This window comes from Mchenga conophoros, linkage group LG2 (genome assembly GCF_057382185.1).
Source record: "Mchenga conophoros isolate Kocher_MC1m ecotype Shallow Benthic linkage group LG2, M_conophoros_male_GT1.1, whole genome shotgun sequence".
Lineage (NCBI taxonomy): Eukaryota > Metazoa > Chordata > Actinopteri > Cichliformes > Cichlidae > Mchenga > Mchenga conophoros.
Genome location: NC_140527.1, coordinates 7,728,313 through 7,747,400, shown reverse-complemented (window position 1 = coordinate 7,747,400; position 19,088 = coordinate 7,728,313).

Genomic DNA, 19,088 nt, shown 5'->3' with positions numbered 1-19,088 from the left:
AAATAAATTCTAGTAAGTCTTTGACTTACATTCTACCCTCTTTACTGTAGACAACACCATTTGACAGTATCATTATAGTCACATTTGTAACTATGTGACTGACGTGACGACTTTCAGCTGTAATTAAGTGGGTTTAATAAAAAAAAAAAATCATGCACCAGCAGTTTCGGAATTACAGGCATTTTTATACAGTCTCCTTTTCAGGAGCTCAAAATTAATTTGACTGTTGAATAATGAGCAGTTTGATGGGCAGGTGAAGCCTGTTCCATTGTTATTTCATGACAAATGAAGCAGACAATATCTTGAGATGATTTCAGATTTAAGACCGCACAAATACAATTGAAATCTGAATTTATATTATACAGCTTTTGACTATAATTTTAAAATACAAGCTTCAAAGAGATTGCAACTTTAGGTAGGCTACCGTTAACCGAGCTGAAAACCATTTCAAAACGTTAGGCATTTCATTGTCCATGTTGAATGTCATAAAATGCCATCATGAGTAGAAAAATACAGAGTTAAACCAGTGGTTTACATAAGGTGCAAAGTGCAAACCACTGGTTACACTCAAGAATTGAAAGGCCGGATTAGATTTTGCTAGAAAGAAAATCTAAAAGGAAAAAATGAGATGAAACCAACAAACCAATGCAGGGCCCAGGTATTGCATCATAATACCATGTCGAGCAAAATACAAAACTACTGAAAAAACAAGAAAGCGCTGTCATTGGCCTCCGCCTGGAAAACCAATCCTGTTTTGGGGGTTGTCTCATTGTTGCCTCTCTAGTGGGAGAATTGTTGGCAATTTCGTCAACACCGAATCACTTAAAATGATTAATAACGTCCTCTGCTTCTTTACCCACCAAATCAATATCCCAGAAGTTTAATTGACTTGATGCTGCGCTTTGATTAAAATGTCCCTCTATGTTTTTGTAAACAATATTCAGGAATGATCTTTTTCCAACAAATTCTGGACCTAACTGCAAAAAATGACTGTTGGACCATATATATTGTATATAAGATGACTGAGGTATAAGTGTATTTTTATTATCACGAATCGAAAATATGCTGCGTTCACATGGAACTTATTATGCCCATAAATTCGCTTTGTCACACGATTAAGGTTGATGGGAAGAAACCACCCCCATTAAACCTCATGTACTGGAAACTAAGCATAAACACCAGTGACTGTCAGATGTTAAGCATGTTAAGTTGTTCATCACTACATGAACTTTTACACTACATTTATCATTAACCTTTTACATTTGTTTGCAATTTATCCATGTTATTGTTAGTTTCCTTTGTTGATAACATGGCTGTGAAATTTCAGCATAAAGAAACAATTATGAAGCATATGGGCTACATTACCTTTCAAAATTCGCCAGATTTGGTCTTTTTGTCACAGACTAAATGAAAACTCTGTGATTATATATCTCCTGATGCTTCCAAATACCAGAGTTCCACAACCTTTATATTTTGAGTCAGTCCTTTGTAAAGTTCCTTAACATTGCCAAAGAGCTGAGGTTAGGGAACGCTTTGTTTCTTTTAAAATATTTGCAAGAATCTGTTCTGACTACATTCACAGAATTATCAACACACATCTGGCTGTTAAAAGAAATTTAAGTCCAAGGTGACGAACCATCCACCTTTGTAGTCTCCACTGGGTGGCACTGAAGTCCAGGCATTAACTTCAAAGCCAGACTCATAATGATATAAATTGATTAAGCTTTTACCTGAAGTGTGAGTCAAGCATTACTTCACTGCCAGCTGAAGAGTTTTTGCCCCCTAGCCACGAGGAAGTGAGGCGCACTAGCAGATGCAGCCACGGGATGACGCACAATTTTATGTTCCAAACAAGACGATTGCGAAGCACGTGGAAATCCCCCTATTGTAGTTCACTTGAATTCCAGTCCAGGGTTTGACTGAACCAGCCTGGAGGTATTGACACACTCTTGCACATTGAAATCCCACTGAAAACACGTTCAAATATAGGTGCTATAGAAGTAGGCTTACAACTTTCTCTAAGTGTGACAAGAAAATAGGAGTATTGACTTGCAGTATTTAATTCCACTTCAGTTACCGGCATCCATTACCAGTAAATTAGGCATCAGACAGGTAGATACCAAGAAAGAAGGGCACTAAAAGCAAAGATCATCTTTAGAAACCGGTTTGAAAAGGTAAAAACTAAATGGTACAAATCAACAAAAGGATGCAAGGACAAGAAACACGAACACTTCCCAGTTCTAGTGATCTTCATAACTCTTAAAATTGCAGGAAGCAGAAATGTATAAAAGGGAATAAACACCCATCCTGCAGCTCTCCCTTCCTCTACAGTCCAAGTCACTTCCACGAAATATGCTTGACAACAGCTAGAAAGAAGTCTATGAACCGAGTCTTTCTGTTTAACAGAAGATTTAAACCGTACTCACTCAGGTGAATGACCTTTGCTAAACACATTAAAGAGACCCGTGTTTGACCAAGGCCTCTGCCCAAAAAGCCCAGAGGGAAGCAGGTGTCTAGTTCCTCATTGAGCGTACTCACTAGGTGATCCATATCGTGCCAGTTGAGCAAACCATGCCTATGAAAAGATGGGCTTGGGTGTGGTGTAATTGTAGTGTGATCAACTACAGCTGCCTCTATAAAAGTTGCTTTGTTAAGTAATTAGCAACTACGTGAGGGTTCAAAGTGTCACCACTGCGGTTAAGTGAGAAAAAACGAAAAAGTTAAACCCTGAATCTCTTTTCAAAAGCCCACGTGTTTGTGCATAAAAGGGAAACGGCAAAGAAAAGAGAGGATCTGAGATGCTGAGACAAAGAGACACCTACTCAGGCCCGCATCTTCACTGTAATGGGAGTGGGGAGGGTGGGCAGCCATGCCTAGTGTTTTTGGATGTTTGTGCTCAGCTACACCGAAAAGCTCTTCCCTACTCCAGTGCAGGTGATCACAACTTCACGTTCAATATCCTCAACTCTGCAAGTGGGGCTATTTTTTTCCCTAAAATGGCATCATTGCTTTAGAATAAGGCAGAAATAAGAAACTGGCTTCTCAAAGCTTTCATATATAAACACCCTGCGAACTTTAATGGCACCAGGGTGAGTGGAAATATGTTTTACTTATCTAATTTGAATGAAATGACCCTTTAATCCTTCATTAGTCAGTCAGTGCCTTACGATAAGAGTTAAACCACACAGACGCACAGCAGGTGGGCTGTACACATGTGAGACTGCAGGTATCCATACCCAGCATGTGCCAGCCAACCACAACATTCAGCCATTAGGGAAATATTGCCCTTCTCTTTAATCCAGGTGTCACGCGATATGGGACAGAATTCAGTCTGCTGTGAGGACTGCATCCTGCCTTTGTGTGTGTGTGTTCGTGTTTGCGCTCTGAGGAGAACAGGTGTGTTTTGTTTGAGTGCATTTGTACCCCCATTGAAGAGAGTGTAAGCGGTACACAGCATAGGCTGTTTGTGCTGGGTACTGTACCACCATCTGCCTTATTAACAATCTTATAGTGTGTGTGTGAAGAAATGTATGGGGCTAAGAAATCTGCAGTAAATAACTTCCAGTATTTGTACTCTTCAGAGGACTTGAAGCTAAAACATATACACAAATATATTTTTTAAAATACTACTTAAAGCTACAGAGATTGTGTTCATTGCAAATCGTAAAGACACGAACAGCTGCATGTCAGACACCACTGTACACAAATAACTGTTTTCACAACACATGAAATGGAAGTGGGGAAGAGGAGGAACTGTAGATAGCATCTAATAGGCACAAGCTGTTCTTCTACATTCAAACAATCTGCTGTAAAACCTTGAAAAAAAAAACAGAGGGACCTTAAATAGTTCAAAACGTCTTTTGAGGAAACTGAATACTTTTGTAACACAAACCAGGATGTCGTGTTATACAGTTGACCAGTAACAGAGTTTAACCCCAAATACACGTAGTTTAACAGAACTAGGCTGAACAAAACTTCAGAGCAAAATTATATTAGAAATAATGCGAACTACCAAAGAACGAAATCGCGGATACAAGCGGCTGAAATGAGCTTCCTCCGAAGGGTGGCTGGCCTCTCCCTTAGAGATAGGGTGAGAAGTTCGGCCATCCGGGAGGGGCTCAGAGTAGAGCCGCTGCTGCTCCACATCGAAAGGAGCCAGCTGAGGTGGTTCGGACATCTGACAAGGATGCCCCCTGGGCGCCTCCTGGGCGAGGTGTTCCAGGCATGTCCCACCGGGAGGAGGCCCCGGGGCAGACCCAGGACACGCTGGAGAGATTATATCTCTCAGCTGGCCTGGGAACGCCTTGGTGTTCCCCCGGATAAACTGGAGGAGGTGGCTGAGGAGATGGAGGTCTGGGCCTCTTTGCTTAGGCTGCTGCCCCCGCGACCCGGCCTCGGATAAAGCGGATGAGAATGGATGGATGCAAACTAAAGTGGATAATCATTTTTCCTGGTTCAGGATATTAACCATTTTATTTTCAGCACGTTTCTCCATCTATTTCTGTCATTTCTTACATTTTCCACTTTTTTTCTTTTGCTTTCCTTTATATTATTGTATTATTGAAAGAAGAATTAGCATTCTGCAGCTTTCACCTGGATTTACTTGATCGCTAAACCATGGCAGAACTGAATATTTCTGGCAGATACAATGCAATATATATCTAGACAAGCCAGAGGCGATAGTTTGGCAGCTTCTGCTTGAGCTCCAGCAGTTATATTTTAAAAGACCCTCTTTGCTTTACCATACTTTCTCTTGTATATATACAATTACAATAGTGGATTAAACATGACCAAAGTTTGAAATAATAAGTTTTGCATATGTGCGAGTACTCCATAGCCAAAAGCTCAGATTCAAGACTTCATGAAACTCTCAATTTCAGACAGTATTTCTACTCTTGGCTCTGTGTGATGCCATTGAGCGGCGTTAACCCAAATCTGGTCATCTCAGAGACACAGTGCACTCACCTGCTGTTCTGTTTCTGGGGTGCAGTCAGCCAGATGAGAGCTGACTTACAGGGAGAAAATGAAAGGAGGGACTGCGCTAGAGGTACACAATAATTATTTTGAGAGTTCAGTAATAAAAATAAGAAGGTGGAAATGAGCACAACGTGTAATATTTAAACCTTATGCAACATAAATTGTGATTGTCTGTGTTTGCCAGTTTGCGGGTGCCTTTTATTCAAGCTTTGTAAGCACATTTCACATTTGCATGCCTTCTGCATGCAGGTCTAAAGTCTTCTACTGTTTGAATTTTTTATGAGAAGACCAAAAACGAAAAAGTCTGTTAAATCTATTCAAAAATGTATCACAATGCAAACTTTCATATCCATTTTTTTAAAATTCCTACATGCCTTGTCACTCCCTCATCACTTTCTCTGTTATTACGGCTTGTAGCAACTAGTATCAATTAAGCTACAAATTTCCATTTCATACAATCACCTGCGTTTCTGCCAAGAGCGTTACTCCACATGCTTCTCTAAAGACAACTTGGAAGTGTCAGTATCTTTCTCAGAGATCAGGCTCTCTTTTCCATGAGACTGAAGGATGGATTATGCAATCTCATTCTACACTGTTCTTTAAACTGCCTTCAGGGAATGCTAGCACTACTGTCAGATTGACTATATCACTCTACTCACAACGGCCAAGTCTGTACTTCTACAGCTTCAGTTTTGATAGCTAGAAGCAGTGATGGCAAGCACAACCACTTTATTTATTTAGTTTCTTTAGAAATGTCTACTTTGATTGTTCTTGCAATTTTTAATTTTTTTAAAATTTATTTCTTTTAGAATGACTGCCAATATTTAGTAGCGCATTGCTGACACGAGAAGTTCAGCGAGACTTTGTGAGTCCAGTCAAATCAGGCTTCATCAGTCAGATTGTGTTTTACCTGGGGTTTACCTGCAGGACATCTAACCGAGGACAATATTTTCATGCACTGTCTCTGGTGGAAAGAAATGTAAGGTCATGTCTCTGCAGGCATGTACATTTCCGCCCTCTTTTTTCTTATGACCCAAAGGGATGTGTGATTTTAGAGACATCTGTGTGTTGAGTTTTTTTTCTAAACCCTTTCCAGCAGATGTTATTATGTTCTAACCCTATGTAACGTTTTTGTAGATAACACATGTGGTCAGTATTATAACTTGTAATTTCTGTTGTTGTTAGGTTAGAGAGACATTGCAAATGTATTTGTCCTTCGAAAATAGGACATGCAGTAATGAAACATTTCTTAACCAACACATCTACACTTTGGCGGCCCCAAGTGGCAGGGAAATATAACGTTCTTTTTTGGTCTTTTAGCTTTTTCAGTCATGTAATATGATGTGACATGATTTGGGACAGGAAAAAAAGGTCTGTTTTTGTTTTAGGTTTTGATTAGCATGTTATTATCCACGATCAAACCAGCTCAACTTCACGTAATATCCAAAATAGAACAACAGCCTAGACCTTTTAGACGTTTCATTTAGACGGATTCAAAATCTTTTGTTTTCACACATAAATTTTAGATCTCTTGCTTCTGCAAATAGGTCGTTTATTTGTTACAGAAAGGTTTGAGAGAGACTCTTTCTGCAGTTGGTTTGAACTTAATTTATCAAACTAAAACTCGTGAGTGTGATCTATAACCCCCCCACGCACATGCACACGCACACACACACCCATCCCGTGACGATTGTTTTGACCTTTGCTCTGAGGAAATAAGGCTGTGTGTGCTTGATGTGACAGGTTGGCACATCACCTGGCTACAAGCAAATAAAGAGCAGAGGGAAAAAATATCAAGGCAGCGTTTCAAGCATTCACAGAGAGCTTTCAAAATGGAACAATGACTTTGCCCTAGGGGGAAAAAGTGATCATGCTGGTATGTTTATATTAGACAGAAAGGAAGCCATCATTGTCATCACCGGTGATTTTCTCTTTCACAGCACGATTCTGACAGTTGACTGTATCTTAATAACAATTCCTTCTATGTATAAGTCAATTGTCAAGGGTGATGCTCTTATATAAACATTTTTTTCAACCCCCCCCCCCCCCCAAAAAAAAAAAAAAAAAAAAAGGAGCAGTCAGCTCTTTTCCTGTCAAGATTTGTGAACTCACTGGCAGCATAATTTAATACTCTGAAAGGTAAACAGATCTATTTTTAACTATTTTTGTTGTGCACAAAATGTCCTCGTACTCAGTCATAAATGCAATACTCTTGCTGATCCTCTTTACACCACGTGTATTTTTTTTCTTTGCTAAAGTATGCTCCTGACATTTATAATATGTGGGGGATGACATAGTGGGGGTTGTATGGGTGTTTTTAATTCATGGACGGGGAATACTTCAGTGAAACAGACTTTGGGGGAAGTTATTGTGTAAATTAAAGGAAGAGGTGTGGGGCGTTCATCATCTTGTCTTCCCATAAGCAAACCCAGGCCTAGTAAAACAGAGCCCAGTTGATACAGCAATAGGACATGCGGTTATTAATACAGAAGAGGGAGGTGCACTCTCCTCGACAAGCGCCAACACGCGAGCACATTACCTTTACGGCTGCTATGGCAAAGATGCGAGCTGCATTCCTCTGCCCACAAACTGGGAGCTTTTTTCCGCTAATGCAGTCGAGAGACTTCTTACAGTGACTCTGCCGGAGGAATTTGAGGGCTGGGGCTGTGAAAGAGAAGCCACATAAACCTTTATATCCCACGTATTCATGTGTCTATCTTCTTGATTGATTTATTTGTTTATTTGGCCATAAATACATTTTGAGAAGACAACAAATCTAAATAGACCTACAGTACTGCGCTACACTTTGATATACAGTATACCTCACTAGTACATTACAATTTGAAGTATGTCAGTCTTTATGCAAGATTAATGGTTATTGTTTTTTGGAAGATAAAAATATGACGCAGTTTTATGTTTGCTTTTGAGAAGTCTGGGCATGTTTTCCCACTATGAAGCTCATCACATCAGCACAAGAAGTTGGTGAGATTGCAGCGCAATTAAGTTTATATTTGGAAGAAACTGAAAGAAACTGCAGCCAACTTAATCACATGTAAGAAACGTCATCACATGTAAGAGTGTAACATCTCAGCCTGGCTTCAATTAGATGTTTGTAGCCAATCTAGTTAAACAAAATCGACTGCATCCTATATGTAAATCCAGCCGCTACCCTGTTGGAAGACTGGAAGATTCTCATTAGTTTCTGGTTGGAAAACTGATTATGGCAAACCTTGGTTATATTGTCTGGTCTTAAGTTTGATGTCACTCGGGATGATTCGGTTATAAGGATCCTCTTCGCACTGAGCAGCCTACAAGACGTCTTCTTGCACTCTCAGTTTGCATTTCCTGTTATATTCTCAAGGAAGTTATAAAGCTATTGCCTTCAGCTTGCTCTTAAATTATTAACATTTCTATTATTTCTGGTTATGCCCCAACCTGTTTTGTCAAAGCTATTATTAGGTCTGCCTTTGAAAACTTTGACCCCTTTGCTTTAAGCATCTAGTAAAAGCCACGAATAAATCTGTGGTGAAGCAGAGTGATTAGACTGACAGCTGGAAAGCCCGGGGTAGGCAGTGGGTAGATACGTATGGGAATGCACTTAGTTTGTTTCTCGAAATGATTTCATCCTTAATGTCTTCTGCTTGTGAAAGACTGCAGTTCCTGGGTATGGCTTGGTTTTAAATATGCGCTATTTTCATTGTATACTTATATACATTATATACATGTATACATTGTATACATGTATATATGTGTGTGTGTGTGTGTGTGTGTATATATATATATATATATATATATATATATACAGTGGGGCAAAAAAGTATTTAGTCAGCCACCGATTGTGCAAGTTCCCCCACTTAAAATGATGACAGAGGTCAGTAATTTGCACCAGAGGTACACTTCAACTGTGAGAGACAGAATGTGAAAAAAAAATCCATGAATCCACATGGTAGGATTTGTAAAGAATTTATTCGTAAATCAGGGTGGAAAATAAGTATTTGGTCACCTCAAACAAGGAAAATCTCTGGCTCTCACAGACCTGTAACGTCTTCTGTAAGAAGCTTTTCTGTCCCCCACTCGTTACCTGTATGAATGGCACCTGTTTGAACTCATCATCTGTATAAAAGACACCTGTCCACAGCCTCAAACAGTCAGACTCCAAACTCCGCCATGGCCAAGACCAAAGAGCTTTCGAAGGACACCAGGAAAAGTATTGTAGACCTGCACCAGACTGGGAAGAGTGAATCTACAATAGGCAAGCAGCTTGGTGTGAAAAGATCAACTGTGGGAGCAATCATCAGAAAATGGAAGACATACAAGACCACTGATAATCTCCCTCGATCTGGGGCTCCACGCAAGATCTCATCCCGTGGGGTCAAAATGATCATGAGAACGGTGAGCAAAGATCCCAGAACCACACGGGGGGACCTGGTGAATGACCTGCAGAGAGCTGGGACCAAAGTAACAAAGGTCACCATCAGTAACACACTACAACGGCAGGGAATCAAATCCCGCAGTGCCAGACGTGTTCCGCTGCTGAAGCCAGTGCATGTCCAGGCCCGTCTGAAGTTTGCCAGAGAGCACATGGATGATACAGCAGAGGATTGGGAGAATGTCATGTGGTCAGATGAAACCAAAGTAGAACTTTTTGGTATAAACTCAACTCGTCGTGTTTGGAGGAAGAAGAATACTGAGTTGCATCCCAAGAACACCATACCTACTGTGAAGCATGGGGGTGGAAACATCATGCTATGGGGCTGTTTTTCTGCCAAGGGCACAGGACGACTGATCCGTGTTAAGGACAGAATGAATGGGGCCATGTATCGTGAGATTTTGAGCCAAAACCTCCTTCCATCAGTGGGAACTTTGAAGATGAAACGAGGCTGGGTCTTCCAACATGACAATGATCCAAAACACACCGCCCGGGCAACAAAGGAGTGGCTCCGTAAGAAGCATTTGAAAGTCCTGGAGTGGCCTAGCCAGTCTCCAGACCTCAACCCCATAGAAAATCTGTGGCGGGAGTTGAAAGTCCGTGTTGCTCGGCGACAGCCCCAAAACATCACTGCTCTCGAGAAGATCTGCATGGAGGAATGGGCCAAAATACCAGCTACTGTGTGTGCAAACCTGGTAAAGACCTATAGTAAACGTTTGACCTCTGTTATTGCCAACAAAGGTTATGTTACAAAGTATTGAGTTGTATTTTTGTTATTGACCAAATACTTATTTTCCACCCTGATTTACAAATAAATTCTTTACAAATCCTACCATGTGGATTCATGGATTTTTTTTTTCACATTCTGTCTCTCACAGTTGAAGTGTACCTCTGGTGCAAATTACTGACCTCTGTCATCATTTTAGGTCGGGGAACTTGCACAATCGGTGGCTGACTAAATACTTTTTTGCCCCACTGTGTGTGTATATATATATATATATATATATATATATATATATATAATATTCTGTAACTCTGTAACTTCTGTCGGTGCTGTGCTTTTTTGGAAATCGAATTTCCCAGAGGAACCCACCCGAGGGATTAATAAAGTTCTATCTAATCTAATCTAATCTAATCTACTCCGTGACCCTGGAGGCCGTGTGGTAAGGGGCAACATTATATTGGCCTCAGGTATAGACAGATCAGAAAACACGGACACCTAAAATACCCCCAACACTCAGAGTGAGACACAGATCAACCAGAAACCATGGAAATATAAACATATGAAATGTGTTTTGCATCTTCATCTGAGTATCGTGCAAATAGTTAACTTCACCTTGTGTCATTTTGCATCTCTTTAAGGTCATTATGAATCATGTTTTGTTTATTTTATCTGTCATGTTGGTAATGTTGCTTCACGTTGTACAGTCGGAGTCTTTTTGAGTTCAGTTGGTATCTTTACGCTTGTGTTTTTTCCCATTTGGTTTATTGTGATCGTTTCCAGCTTCTTAATACAAGTGGATCCCTGACTCTTTAGAGCCTTCAGCCTGGGTCTAGTAGGACTATTCACTAATCCTTCAGTTCTGAAGACTACCTTAGTAAAGGATACAAAGATGCGTACTGGTCTAAATCTCAAGGGACCAGCATGGGTGTGCGTTTTCTCTGTGCAGAAGCTATTGGCAGTTTTTGCAGATCATCATCTGCATTACTGTCACCAGTGGGTAGAGCCAGAAAAATGACAAACAACCAGTTTGTGGGCTACTTTCCCTTTATGCCGTTGTTTGTCCTTCAGAAGGCTATGGAGAAGAGTGAGGTAACATGCAAATAGCTGAACAGAAACGTAGTGTTACGATATAAACTGTTCCCTGCAGCCACTTTTTGATCTTTGATGGGGTTTTTTTTGTTGTTTTTGCGCTGCTCCCATTGGTGGTGAACTCCACTGTCACATCCTTTCCTGTCCAGGCCCACCTTTCAACTTGTCAGCATCCCACCCGTGCATGGTGGCATCCAGCTCCCCACTTTAGAAAGCTCTCAACTGCAGATGTCCTGCAGAAGTTTGGTTGATCAGAGTTATGTCAAGAGGCCCCTATAACTGTCACAGCCTGATAACCCTGATATCCTGAATCCTAGAGTGAACACTTTTTGAACCTAAATAAAGAGAAGGAACAAAACTAGATATCTCAGAAGTCTTGGATGTCTGTCGGATAAGGGTTATAATATGGCAAGGATGTGGTTCATATTTCTTTCCACTGTTGTGTTAAAATTAAGACAGACTTAGCTGATACTAAGTATGGTTAATGAAATAAACAGTACTGTATACCTATCTCAGGCACATTTCTATTACTGTATACTATTCTGTGTATTTAAAGGGAGATTTACCTGAGTAGAGTGTGCAGGAAGTGGGACATTTAATGCCAAGAGTACTCCAGAATATTAACTGGTCCACTGGCACTATCCGATACCAAACAGACTTTGTACTAGAGAGTTGGCAAGTTAAAGACTGGCTAATGTGCGATCTGGCTGTGACAGACATTTTTGTTCTCACATGTGCCTTTGTTGAGTAAGTCCTAGAAGAGTTCAGGGCTGGAGTTCACGTATGAAAAAAGCTTAAGATAAGACATGGAAAGTAAATGAACGGACTCTCACATCTCTATTTTCATTAAATAAATATGTTAGTTCAAGATAAGAGTAAGATATGTGTCTGAAAAACTGAAAAACATAACTGAGGTTTAGTGTTTCTCTGCAGTCTGCCTGAGTGTCAGCCACTAAAGAACTCCACTCAGTGTTACTGCATCCCAGTAAACCAATACTGTGTAAAAATGCTTAGTAACAAGTTACAGTATTCAGTGTGAATGATGGCTTAATACATGAAAATGTTGCTGAAGGACAAACATTATTAGTATTATGAGTCTTTGTAAACTGAAATCAGCTGTTTTACATAACTTTAATGTTAATTTATCACCACATCACAGGTTCACTCTACTGAATTTACATTTATCTGTTTCACATGCACTTATCTGTCCAGGATCAGTCCAACAGCAGCCTCGGGCAGCCTTTTATCAGATATTTGACAGACAAGCCTCATTCAGACTAATAAAGTTCAACAAGGTAATTTGTCAGTCCCCAAACTTCAAAAAGCTGATAACGGTAATGACTTTAGCCCCCAAGCTCTGTGAGGCCATTACACACCTTGCACGTTGTCTCATCTGACATCTTTCACAGCTCCTTAGTGTATTCATTTTAACAAAGTGAAGGCTTCTATTTTGTATGTAAAGCAAGATGCGACTCTTTGTAATGACTGATTGTTTTAGCTACTGTTCCAGCTCTCTGGTTGTCCAACGACAGCAAATAACCATAGACGTTAACATGAAGTCGACTGTAATTTGCATGAAGTAAAAGTCAACACATACAATGAGATAATGTTCTTTTTTTATTGCTGTTACTTTATTTCATACATTAATTAAGAGCAACAAAAGTAACAGAGAAAAGAATATTTACTACAGATTAAAGTGTTTATCACATTAGCAGGAATGCAGAGACACTGCACTAAAAGTTGCTAAAAGTGCCTCTGAAATCTGGAACACAACAAACCTTCAAACCCACGCACTCACTCAACAGTGTGGCCTCCTATACACAGGTGAGAGTAGCTTCAAAGCTATAAGCGATTATAATTTGAAAAGTGGTTTCACAAGAGAAGTTCAGAGGAAGGAGGACTTGTAAGTGGCGATACTAAATCCCCCCATTCTTTATTCGGTTTAAGCTAATGCATTTCTTGACCTACGACACACTTTTACCAGCACTAACTTGATTTACTGGTTTAACTTCTTTTTTTTCTTTTTTACTTTACTAATGTATTTATTTGTCTTGCATGACACAAAGACAAATTATGAACATAATAAAAACCGAGTACCAACCCGAAACCTAAATGCTTTTACTCTCGTGTATCTTGTTTAGTTTATTTTAATGCCATCGTTTAAACAGTATTAGTGTATACAAATTTGCATGTTCAAGTTTAACAGTCATTTTGCAGCTTGCATGCAGTCACAATGCTGCAGAACACTATGTTAATAGTACAACAGTAGCTATAAATTGGATCATCAACTTATGTAATATATAAGGAACAACAATGCATGTTTGCACGTTTTATATTTGTTACCTTTGGACTAAACAAGACAAGCAAACCGGAGCAATTAGGAACTAACGTCTTATGATTTAATTATACTTTTACCTGCATAATTGATGTAGAAAGGATCCATCTGAAGTACTTCAAGGAATGGTTCAGCGATATCTCAGCATGCGTTGACAGTGAAACTGCATCAGTCATATTTTATCTTTCATTTCAGTGCAAGATGATGTAACACATCACATATTTGCTTGAAGGAAATGGCGTAGGCAAGAACACAGACTTTAGCCATATCAAAAATGGTTGGGTGTGGATGAGTCCAGCCTTTTTCTCTGTGGGTGGAGGTACCAGCCTGCCTTCCTTTTGTACATTTTACATCTGGAATGGGTACCCCCCGCTCCCCTTTTCAAATAACATCTGCAGCTAAAAAAGCCAGACAGGTAGTTAGAGTTGATTGGTCATGGATGGATTTTCTCTCACTCTTTCTGCTCTCTCCTTGCCTGTTTTTTCCCCTATTCTAAGAAGCCCAGAGGCTAGTATTTCACTGATTACAGAGTTGCCCTATTTGAATGGTCGTTTGTGCATTGTCAGAACAAAGGGGCAAGCGGCCTCTGAAGAGGTGCTAGACAAGGGAATGGATTGGGCTCAGCGGTTAGGATGAGTGGAACTGCAGGTTCAGGCTAGCTTAGCACCGCAGAGACGGCACAAGAAGAGACTCCACTTCAGCTCCTGAAGATTCTTTCATGACTGGGAACAGAGGACTGTTCCCAGTGAAGCTCACATTTGAAAACAGACCAGCTTTAAAATGTCAAAGACGTTTATTTTTAAAGTTGATTCACCAATGACACAACAGTAACGCTTTACCTCCAAGCTACAAAGTGAAACTATCAGCAATCCTGTGTGCTAGAAACTGGAAAACATGTTTTCTTAATATTATTATTTTTAAACAAATCATGTATTCTCCTAATATTTTGAGGGAAAGCATGATATATTTCCTCCATTATATTCTCAGTTGTAGAAACTTGCATTATACAAGTAGAACGTTGTAGGTGGTCTGGGTGGATTCTGGAAACTGATCTATTTCAGGTTTTATCCCTCTTGTCAGTTGTGAAAAGTTGCTCCATGATACTGTTTTTCGATGGAGTCCAGCTTTAAAAACAGGTTTCCTTTTTAAGTATGTAAAAAAAAAATTCTAACTGTAAAAAAAAAGATATAATATTATTATTATTTAAAAATTATGTTTATTTCTACAAGGCCTTGAACCTTATAGGACCGCATAAGACCAGAGCGGACCAGCTACACCCAAGCAAGTCCTTTTTTTTCTTTTTTACACTACACAGTAATCAGATAAATGTTAGTCTGACAGGTTTCAGGAGTACATCTCCTAACCCTCCCAGCTTGAAGGTAATGAGGTAAAACCAAAGTCCTCATCAAAATATAAAGGCGAGTTTAGGTCACACTCTTGGTGGGCTTCCATTTGATTAGAAAGTATCACCTTTTCAAAGCTGTTCTAAAGTAGATTTTTAATTTACTTAGAGCCTTTGTCTCTTTAATGGCATCTATAAATTGTGATCCATCAAGGGTTCAGGATTCGTTTAAACACGGCAGGGGGCCTAAGTGTTTTTAGTAGCTGTCAAATAACCACACATTTTGTGTGAATGAGTCAAACCTGGCCAGTTTGCGAGTCTCTAAGCAATTTTATGCCACATTACAAACAAAGCAGCCCCTTAATTCGGTAATTGTGGCCATCCAAGAAAACAATTTTGAGGCTGTTCAATTCAGGGAGGAAAAAAAAATTAAAGAGCTGACAAGAAACACTTACATCATTTAACTTCCCAAACTTTCACCACTAGTCCACCCAGCTCTGAAGGCTTATTATGTCATTAAAGCACTCATATTGTTCAACAAAAGTCTGCGAACAGAAACACGACTTTTTGATTACCTTTGCTTGTCCAAGGGAGTTGACATTTATCTGTCAAATGCGGGCCAAAAACTTAGAACACATGAATTCTGCCGGCTGATTGTTATTCAACTGTAGGATTGTGACACATTTTGGCAGTTTGTCTTTGCTAGGCAATAGCCAAAGAATTAATCCAGGCATGAATAGTCTAGTGAGGTCTTCAAAATGCATGTAGTCACAAAAGGTTATAGCATATGTTAGCAACTAGCAACAAAAAAGCCCAAACTTGTGTTTATGTTTTTGGACAACTTTAGACTCCCCGCTGGATCGCTTTGGAGCAAATCATCATTAATGTCAAACAGACGACCAAAGCTAATGGAAAAGATAATATGTTCGACGTGTAATGTAGTGCGTGGAGATAATTTGTTGAAGAGCGATGCTTTCATTTTTAACCCTTACCTCCCACGGCCTGCACCCAAATTTTTGGGCAGCTTCTCTTCAAGGCAAAACCTAAATGGTCCTTAATGAGTCCGTGCAAACAACGTGTGACGGGGGACAAATTACCAAAGCAGTCCCTCCCCCCCTCTCCTTCTTCCTCAGGTGATACTTGAAAGGTCTCAGAGGTAGAGCTCTCTGAACCCTCCCTCCTCTGGCTCCTTTCTCTGTCACCCTCCACAATGTCAAGGTGTCGCGACCCCTTTATGACCTGGAGCCACGTTAGCAATTGGACTTTTGGTAACCAGCAGCGGGGCATGATCACCAGTGTGAAAAAGGATGTTTGTGTGTGTGCGCGTGGGTGTGTGCAGAGGCGGGGGTAGGGTCAGCATACACTAATGGGGTGAGGCTGAGTTTTAGGGAGATGAGAGGAAAGGGGCCGTCCCATTTAGGTCTCACATGCTTGTCGGCCTGTGACTTCTAGTTTAAAAAAGGCTTCTGGGTGGCTTATATGAGTCAGTGGTCACCCCTCGGCATCAATCGCTTCACCTTGGGCACTGAATGGGACACATGCACCCCCTCGACACACACCACAACTACTGACCCCTCCTTCGTGTCCCGGGCACCCCTCCTTTCCTTTAAGTCAATATGTCCGTGTCAGAGATGAAAGTGCAAAGTGGGAGGGACGCGGAGGGGGTCCTGACACTAATGTAGTACATTGGGCTTCACTTACTGATCTGCCAAGTTCTTTTATCAAGCCTTAAATGGCTGCTAGGTTCCTTTGAACTGCTGAGCGCTCGCCCGCCCTCAGATGCCTCCTCCTTCAGCTTCAATGAGATATCCTCGGTGACATTCCCACAGTCTCGTTGCTGCAGACAGACACGCATAACTGCACGGAAGCGGCGAGGTTCAAATTCAAAGGCTTGGGAGGACTCTGGGAGTCGTCTAAGTAACATCATCGCCACTTTGTAGCCCCTGGCTAAAACAGTTCTCTTCATTTTCATAAAAATTGAAATATCATTGACAAATTTGGCTGCAGTGGATTCATTCATTCATTTCAGGCACCAGGCTTGAAAGCACTTTCATTGGCTGCCAAGCACAGCAAGGCAGGTAAACTAAGACCTTTACCTTGCTTGCTTGTTTTTTCTCACTCCCTCTCTCTTTTCAGCTAATCTGTGTGGGTAACCTTATCCCAACTCTTGAGTGGTTGCCCCCCCCCACTCATCCCTCTTCCAAACCTCGTGAACTAGACGGAAACTTTTCTCCTCATTCACAAAGCTCTCTCTTGTTACACTTTTCCAGCGTCAACCTGCGTTGATTGATTTTCATGGTTTCATCAGGATTTTTTTCTCTTTTCTGTTTTTCCTACTTTTTCACATCAGCACACGTTTTTGTTTTGTTTTTAGGTACACCGACTCTTCTAACTGACTTTTTTGGTTCAGGGTAAATTCACACATGGATCCAGTGATTAAAAAAAAACCTTCCTGATGTTGTGTACGCTTTTCCTTGTTCCACCAAAGCAGCTCTGATCTGTTGGAGCATTGACATAACCTCTACGGTTGCCGTTAAGCGTCTGTCTCTGGGACACTGACAGTGGATCCTTCAGGTCGTACGGGTTTCGTAGTGGGGCCTCCGTGGCTCTGGTTAGTTTGTCTCATCGAGCAGATGTTCAGTCAGATTGGGGAAGTGTGAAATTTAGAGGTTAGGTCAACATCTTAGTGTCTTTGTCACGTTTCTCGGGCTGTTCCTGAGCGGTTATTGCAGTAAGGTGACCTGCATTGTCCTGCTGGGGGAGGCCACTGCCATGAGAGACTGCTATTACCATGAAGGGGGTTTCTTAATATGCAACAACTTTTAGTTGGCTCCTGTGTTAAAGTTACATCCCCATGAATAATAGAGATAATGTTATAAATTACACATGTCAGTAGTTTTATCAGTGATCAATGTATTTTCCCACTTGCTTCAATTGGTACCTTTCTTAGAATTGCAATTTTTTTTTTTATTTTGTACAAAAAAAGTAGATAAAAAAAAATTATTAATCTAAATTGTAAAAAAAATACAGAATGTGATAGCAAACATTTTAATTTCAACTACTGCTAATACTGTGTAGGAAATGTATTTATTTATTATTATTATTATGTATTTTTAAGACTGCATCGCATTTAGCACAATATGTTCTTGTTCTGTGTCTGCATCCTTTAGCACCATTTCACTTCAATCTCCTTGTGCAAAAGTTGCATAAAACCACAGGTGGAAATAGATAAAAGTGTTGATAAGGTAATTGTGTGTTGAAATGAGGCATCGCAAGACCAGTGGAGTCAAATCATGGAACTTCAATAAATAAAAAATTCCACTTCGTAAGTACAACTTTTGGCAGAATTGGAAAACAAAATATTTATTTGGGTTTACTTGAACTTTTTTGTTCTATATATTAGTTTAAGTTTCTAGAATTACCTGCTGACTCCTGCAATTGGTCAGCTGCCAAAGTGACTACTAGACCAGACAAGTGCATTGCAGAACCATCACACAGTTGGCTTGTGGCCATTGCTTATTCCCATACTTGTAACACTGATGAAATGATAAAAGTCCCCTAAAAAAGGGGGCCTTCCCTTTTTCCAAGAGCCAGGAAAGGTTTTCTCCTTCTTGTGCTTCACAGGTGGCCACATCCAAGCCTCTTGCTCCCACCCCTTAGTTGTGGAGTTACAGTCATGCTCCGAGAGGTTTGTCGCAAACATGTGCTTAAGAGGCGATGAGTGATTCCACAATGCTGGCTGTATCACATTCAGTGTGATAATTGCTGTTTATCATCCTGCCTTTAAATCAATTGTCAGGTGCATTTACATTTGACCTTCAGAGAAATCAATGAGCAGCAGCTATTGTTTGCTCACACAATCTGAAAGCCCTTCATTTCTAAGGAAGTAATCAAATTATCTTTTAGGATAATTACTATTTGCTCATTTTTTGGTGATTTCCCTCCCTAAGGCAGACAAGACTAAATTAGTCATGCTTTAAATTACATTGTACATCAGGTGTGTTAAAGGGATTTGTACAGTGCACTGAGGTTGACAGGATCAAGGAGTCTTGTTAGGCAGAGAGCCATAAATCACTGGATAAACCCACATTATCCATGCACTTGCAGGAAAGATACAGGCTTTTAAAAACTCATAAACACAATATATTTTAAATTAAAGTGATAGATACTTTCCTGACTTTTTTCTGCTAGC